Here is a 5,098-nt window from a genome sequence, read left to right as displayed (position 1 = left end):
GGCGCCTCTAAGAGGCAATACTTCCCCTCTCGCAAGCACGGAGTCTGAGTGTAGCAGAAAATGTTTAATAACATGAGGTAAACGACATCAGCAGTAAATTGGAAAAACACCACAAACAGGATTCATAACACAAACCCTGAGCAAAAGACCCACCCCAGCAAATTGGGCAGTGTCCTTTCCCTTTGGTTCTTGAATCCAGCAACCCAAAAATCACCCAAAGTCTCTGCCCCTGGTCAGTGCAGCCCCAGAGTTCAAAAGTTTATCTGCAGGGTTTTACCCCAGCCTGGGTGGAAATGGGGGGGGGGCGAGAAAGGGGGCACACAGGGTGTTAAGGGGCACCTTACGTGGTCTGAGGCCAACTGCCCGCCTCTCCGTGGGGTTCCGCTGCAGCCTTCACCACGAGCCACTCCACTCCACTCCACTCTACCAGCTGTCCCGTGAGCCGTTCCTGCCGCCCCACAAACTGCTCCGCTCTACCAGCTCCTCCAGCCGTCCCCGCAAACTGCTCTTCTCCACTCCGCTCACCGCTCCACCAGCCGTCCCACAAACTGCTCTACTCTGCCAGCCACTCCACCAGCTGCTTAGCAATATAGCTTCAGGCTCTCCCACTAGTTAACACAGCACTCAGCTCTTAGTAACTTTAGCTCTTGAGTGATTTCAGCTTGTAGTAGGGGAGCCCCAGTGCTGGTAAATTTGTTAGTCTCTAAGGTGCCACAAGTACTCCTGTTCTTTTTTCATTGGCCCAAAGTGAATTCTGCATAGTGGCCTGTAACTAGACTCTCAATAGAATCAAAATTAGCTCTGCTATTCAACAGTGGAGAGAAAAATTGGTGTTTCAGGCCCTCAAAGGGTGCCTATACCATCAGATACAAAGCTCTGGTCAAGTGTAGGTAGTCTCTTGGTCTATCCTAGGCCTTGATCAAGTGTCTTGATGTTTTTGGTCTTTTGGCCTCAAGATGAAAACCTTGCCTTTGTTTCTGGGACCTTGAAGTGAAAAAATTCTCTGGGTTATATCTGTCCCCATCCTCTCTCAATTCACTGAGTTTTGGAACCCATGTCCCTTGTCTAGCGCGTGCTACTTAGTTGATGGTGAGACCCTCTGTCATAAAACAGTTTCACTGTCCTTGATTCACATAATCAGGGTAACAACACTTTATTCCTCTTGCCCCGATAACAGAGAAACTGGGGATCACACAACAGCCAAAGTGACCATTTTGGGCTGCCCCGGGCTCATGCTAGGCGGGGTGGGTGTGCCTATGCAAACAAGATCAGCCCCTGAAGTTCTTTTCCACACTCGCCACAATTCACCACCAGATGTCAGCGTAGAGCTCATCCTGACTCTGCTTACATAGTAAAGTGTTCTTAAACAGTTCCCAATTGTCATTCACATTTTTCTGATTAAACTCTTCATCCCCAAAATGTCAAAATGAAATGTTTCCATTTATTTGGAATTTTTTGTCTGTTTTTTACTAAATGAACAATGTGGTGAAACCGACACAAATTCGTGAAATGTCACTGTTGCCAAATCTGCATTTTTTGCTGGAAAAGTTGTGTTTGCCATGTTAAATAAAAGCCTGTGACCCTGAGTGAGCAGGAAGGAATGGAATTGGGACACAGCTTGGCCTTGGGGCCTTAAGGACAGCTTCAGCTTTCTCTTGTGATTTATGGAAACTGCCTTTGACAATGGTCTGGTCACAACACCCGAGTCTCTGAAAAATTCCCCTTTCTCCTTGTTGCTCTGAGCCCACACTCAGCCAGGCTCCCACGTACCCTTAGCAGGTGTTCATGTGCGCTCTCTCTAGTTCCCATAACTAGTCACTGTCCGGTTAACACGGAGAGCCAGGAATCCCCCGTGATACCCAGTCCATGGCTCATTGCCAAATAGCAGGTGCAGCCCCTGCTCCAAACAATGGCCTGTTATGGTGAAGAAAGTGTGTGTGTGTGTGTGTGTGTGTGTGTGTGTGTCCCATTTGCAGATAGTCCTGGGTGAGGTCAGCCTGGCAGAAGAGCTTCCCACCAGCCAATGAGGCAAATACAGCCTCTAGACTCATAGACTCATAGACTTTAAGGTCAGAAGGGACCATTATGGTCATCTAGTCTGACCTCCCGCATGATGCAGGCCACAAAAGCTGGCCCACCCAATTTCCCTTATCTCAGCTGTTGAAGTCTCCAGATCGTGATTTAAAGACTTCAAGTTGCAGAGAATCCTCCAGCTTGTGACCCCTGCCCTATGCTGCGGAGGAAGGCAAAAAACCTCCAGGGCCTCTGCCAATTTACCCTGGAGGAAAATTCCTTCCCGACCCCAAATATGGCGATCAGTAGAACCCCGAGCATACAGGCAAGATTCTCCAACCGGACACACATTTTACCAGCGATGGCACGTTATTGCCTAATTGACTAAAATCACGTTATCCCATCAAACCATTCCCTCCATAAACTTATCTAGCCTAATCTTGAAGCCAGAGAGGTCTTTCGCCCCCACCGTTTCCCTCGGAAGGCTGTTCCAGAATTTCACCCCTCTGACGGTTAGAAACCTTCGTCTAATTTCAAGCCTAAACTTCCCCACGGCCAGTTTATATCCATTCGTTCTCTATTCTAGGCAAAGGCCACTGATCTGCAGGCAACACTGGACCGTTAATGGTAACCTTGGAATCACCTCAGATCCAGCCCCAGCCCCATTCCCTTTCCTGACTGGCCGGCTGCGCTGCGTACTCCATTCACTCCAGTTAACCTTGGGTTTAATTCCAGTGTTGTCGAAGTGCTGCCCTTCTGCCTCTGCCTTTCACTGCATCCCAAATGGCACTGGGTGAGGTTTTCAGAATGTGGGACTCGTTCCCCTTTCAGGCACAATTTTGGCTTTCCTTTTTCCTTTCCTTTTGCTTTCAAGTTCCAGTCCCCTCCTGACAGACGCCAGCTGCATTGGCCAAGAGTGCAGGGAATTTCTGTCTTGGGCTGGAGTTCAGATTGTATTTTATGTTTGAAGTCTGCAGGCGTTTTAGGCTTTCCCAGACCAGCTGAATTTCTCTCAGCCATCATCTGTACCAAAACATGCAAGACCCCCGCCCCTCACATGGGCTATAGTTATTTTAACTTTTCTGTAGTAAAGGGAGCCAGGATTTCCCCCGGTGTTTTTTAGAAGCACTGAGGTTTTCTGCAACTTCACCTCTCTATGCCGCTGCAGTCTCTGATAATCCTGCTGTGAAATTACAGGCACTGCAGATCCCGTATCAGGCTTGTTTTAAGTCTTGTTCCTTCTACTTGTAAAGAAATCAAAATAAAACTTCATTTACTGTCTTCTCGCCTCAACAGATGTCGAGATGCTACCGTCAGGAGAAAGGAAACCAAGCTAATTCTGGCAGGCTTAGTTTACAGGAACGACTGCTCTGCCTGAGCGCAGCTCTGCTTGATGTTCGGCGGGAGTCCGTGACATGCTCTGATGCAGTGCCTGGAAGAGAACGGAGAGACGCTGAGGAAGGTACAGCCTGGCTGTCCTAAGCCATGGATCTCGGATCCAGGCCATGCTCCTCCACCTGGCGGCCTGCTGGCGTAGCCTACCGGGGACTCTCAAAGCCCAGCCGCAGGTTGAGGCTCTGTTGGCGGATCGGCCCGCTGGCCCTACCGAAGCCAGCAGCAGGAACAGGAAGACTCTCCCCACCTTGATTTCCTGGCATCCTGACTCGGCTTCACCCCGGCATCTGACTTGTGCTTCCCAACCTCCAGTTTGTCTCCTGCCTCCTCACCCAGCTGCCTCTTGACGCCTGTCTTGTGACTGTGGACTCTGGCTCTGGCTGTGGGGAAAGTGGGTCACCCTGGGCTCTGCTTGGCTAGGGAATTCAGCTGCAACAAGCAGGACTAGTGAGGTCCGTGGAGCACGTGAGGTCTCTGTTTGGGACTCCTGCCTTGCTCTGGGTTTTCCACCCTGCATGGGGCTGGCACACGCACACACCTGCCTGGCACCTGGCAGCAGTAGCGCTGGCTCTGCATGGCCAGCCCAGTGGCAGTCGCAGGGCTACCTGTGTGACTTGAATGGCTGCGGGTCAGAGCAGCCACAGATCTGCCTGGCTGAGGAAGCCTCCGTCCTGGGGCGCATTTCAGTCCCACTGAGCCTGAGTGGGTTTGTGGGAGGGGAGTGTAGCCGGTGGATACAATGACCAGGTTGCTACCTCTCTGTCGCTTTCGGGTTTGATCATTTTATTTCCCATACACACACACACCCCATCCCCTGTAGGGGGAGGCAAGGGGGCCCGTGTGCCTGGGAGGAGGGAAGGAATTCCCTGGACAGGTGGGCAGGGGCTTTAGATGTGAAGTTCCTAAAGCCTGGGGGTGAACAAGGGTCTAGGTGCAGGCTAGGAAGGGCCCCTGAGAGACTGAATCTGGCCGGCGTTGCTGCTGCCTGGCCGATAGCTACAGCCGGAAACCAGCACAAAGCAGATTGCCTCAATTTTCACCTCCGAGATGGTGGGTGTGAACAACAACCGCCAGCCAAGCCCCCTGTGCAAAAGGTAAGGAAGGGACTTCGGCAGCGTGGAGACGCGGTAGGTCAGACCGTCCCGAGGGATTCATGGTGATTTGATACAAGTTTAATCCGTTCATCCCGTTGGGCCCATCTTTCTTCCAATAGCTCAGTTCATCAGACACTGGCCCACTCCACTTCCCTTAAGTCTGTGGTTCTGGCTCTTTAAAGGGCCAGTCTGTTTGCAAGCCAAGTGATAAGATACACTTGTTGGGTGCAGCTGTAACTCTGGGGTCTGTCGGCGGCCGGGATCAAATCTGGGACCTCTGAAGCTTAGGGTATGAGCCTCTGCATGAGCTAAAAGCCGCATGCGTCTTAGCCAGGCCCATTAATCTGTGGCTGGACGAGGTGCCACTAGAGGGGGACAGAGCGCCGCACTGAGCAGGCCTGGGTTACGCAGCCGTAAAAATTCTAACCACATCTGTCTATATTGAACTTCAGACCCAGCCGAATGTTCCTAGCCGTGGGGACCTGCGGGAGGTGGGACCTGAGATAACTGGGGCATCCATTGGCTAACTTCAGAGCAGCATTTATACCTGAGTTTTTTAAAGGGAAAAACAAACAAGTTTGTATTGTCAGAACACA

Source organism: Terrapene carolina, unplaced genomic scaffold (genome assembly GCF_002925995.2).
Source record: "Terrapene carolina triunguis isolate 2854851 unplaced genomic scaffold, T_m_triunguis-2.0 Scaffold495, whole genome shotgun sequence".
Lineage (NCBI taxonomy): Eukaryota > Metazoa > Chordata > Testudines > Emydidae > Terrapene > Terrapene triunguis.
This window is presented reverse-complemented; position numbering follows the sequence as displayed.